We start from the raw sequence: 2636 nt of genomic DNA, 5'->3' as shown, positions 1-2636 counted from the left end.
AAAATCGTCCATGAAAAATGCAAAAGATCATTACAAAGCCTGAAGAAGAAGAAAAGACCAAGATGGATGTCAGAATAGAGTCTGAGTATTGCATTATAGCTCTGAGAAGCCAAAGCTAAGGGAAGAAATCAAAGAGCTGAACAGAATATTTCAAAAGGCAGCTTGGGATGACAAAGCAAGGAACTATAATGAAATGTGCAGAGAGCTGGAGTCAAAATCAAAAGGGCCAAACTCGCTCAGCATTACTTAAGTTGAAAGAGCTGAAAAACAAATTCAAGACAAACTAAAGATAGTTTGGATAGAATGTTGAATGATCCAGGAAGTATCAAAAGAAGATAGAAGCAGTACACAGAGTCACTGTATCAGAAGGTATTGGCTGACACAGAGGAATTTCATGAAATAACATATGAGCAAGAGTCTATGGTGATGAAGGAGGAAGTTCAAGTTGCTATGAAGGAATTGGCAACAAACAAGGCTTCAGGAGTTGACAGCCTACCAATTGATTTATTGCAGCAAACAGACGCTGCCCTGGATATGCTCACTAAGTTGTGCCAGGAAATCTGGAGGACAGCTGGCCAACTGACTGGAAAAGATCGATATTTGTTTCCATTCTAAAGAAAGGTGACCCAACAGAGTGTGGAAAATATAAAAGTAGAAGTTGTAAAATGAAATAGAATGCATGAAAATGGACATTCTGTGCATTAGTGAAATGAAAGGGGGTATTGTGGGCCACACTGAATCAGACAATCATATAATCTACTATGGCGAGAATAAAAATTGAGGAAAAATGGTGTTACATTCATAATTGAAAGGAAAATCTCAAAGTCTATTCTAAGTTACAATGTTGTGAGTGATAAGAATAGTATCCAGCTCTAGCTGCCAACTTGCGTCCCCTCGTGTTCAGCCTATCTCAGCTGGTCTGCCAAAAGACCCCCTGAGTGCCAGCCCTAATCCCCCACGCGGCCTCGTTTCCTCTCTGACAAGATGAAAGAAACGATCATGAATCAGGAGAAACTTGCCAAACTGCAGGCACAAGTGCGCATTGGTGTAAAAGGAACTGCACGCAGAAAGAAGGTGGTGGTTCATAGAACAGCTACAGCAGATGACAGAAAACTTCAGTTCTCCTTAAAGAAATTAGGGGTAAACAATATCTCTGGTATTGAAGAGGTGAATATGTTTACAAATCAAGGAACGGTGATCCACTTTAATAATCCTAAAGTTCAGGCATCTCTGGCAGCGAACACTTTCACCATTACCGGCCATGCTGAGACAAAGCAGTTGACAGAAATGTTACCCAGCATCTTAAACCAGCTTGGCACAGACAGCCTGAGTAGTTTAAGAAGACTGACTGAAGCCCTGCCCAAACAATCTGTGGATGGAAAAGCACCACTTGCTACTGGAGAAGATGATGATGATGAAGTTCCAGATCTTGTGGAGAATTTTGATGAGGCTTCAAAGAATGAGGCCAACTGTTTTGAGTCAACTTTTGAAGAAGATAAAACATGACGAAGTTACTTTGAGCTGTTATTTTATATTATGACTACTTTTTAAAATTGTTTTGTTTATGGATCTGATAAAATCTAGATCTCTCATATTTTGAAGCCCAATAAGCCTTTTGGACATTGCAGCTCTTTTCAGTTTCTGCTTAAGTATAATTCATTCTTTGCAGCTAAATAAGCTGAAGAAGCCTGGGAATAAAATTTGAAACAAAGGTTAATAAAGATCTTTGCCTAGTAAAATAAAAAAAAAGAATAGTATCCATATGCATATAAGGAAGACCTGTTAATACAACTAAATTAAATATAGTGCATATGGTATGTATCAAATATATGTGCCTCCCTTGCTCATGGATTGGAAGACTCAATGTTTGAAAATGGCAATACTACCAAAGGCAATTTACACATTCAGTGCAATCCCAATACAAATACCAATCCCATTCTTCAACGAAATGGAAAAGGCAATCTCCAGCTTCATTTGGAATGGAAAGAAAAAAAGTAGGAGGCATCTCACTCTCTGATTTCAAATCCTACTATACTGCCGTGGTAGTTAAGACAGCATGGTACTGGTACAATGACAAACACATAGATCAATGGAATAGAATTAACAACCCGGAAATCAGCCCATCTATTTATGATTTTTGACAAGGAGATGAAATCAGTTAGGTGGGGAAATGGCAACCTTTTTAACAAATGGTGCTGGCAAAATTGAAAAACTATCTGTAGAAAAATTAAACAAGATCCACACCTCACTCCATATACAAAAACCAACTCAAGGTGGATCATGGACCTAGGACTAAAACCAAGGACTATAAACTTCATTCAAGAAAAGCTTGAAAGAACTTGAGTAGTCCTAATCCACAACATAAAGAGTCTTCCAAGTATCCTGAAAAATTTACAACCAGGAGAAGATAAAATAGATGAATTGGACCTTCTAAGAATCAAATCCCTATGCACATCCAAAAACTTCTCCACCAGGGTAAAAAGGGAAACCACAGACTGGAAAAAACTGTTTGGTAATGACATGTGAGATAAGGGACTTCTATCTAGAATTTATAAAATACTTGAGCACCACAACAAGATAAAGGTGAATGATCCAATTGAAAAATGGGCACAGGATATGAACAGACACTTCACCAA

The 2636-nt window shown here is 38.2% G+C and overlaps 1 pseudogene; it reads left to right on the top strand.

Moving 5' to 3' along the window:
* Positions 1–978: 978 nt before the first annotated feature.
* On the top strand, positions 979–1506 carry LOC102847253 (annotated as a pseudogene).
* Positions 1507–2636: the final 1130 nt, after the last annotated feature.

Source organism: Elephantulus edwardii, unplaced genomic scaffold (genome assembly GCF_000299155.1).
Source record: "Elephantulus edwardii isolate Elephantulus edwardi_28Jun2011 unplaced genomic scaffold, EleEdw1.0 scaffold00178, whole genome shotgun sequence".
Taxonomy (NCBI): Eukaryota; Metazoa; Chordata; class Mammalia; order Macroscelidea; family Macroscelididae; genus Elephantulus; species Elephantulus edwardii.
Note: the sequence above shows the minus strand (reverse complement) of the source record. Positions and strands in the feature narration are given on the sequence as shown.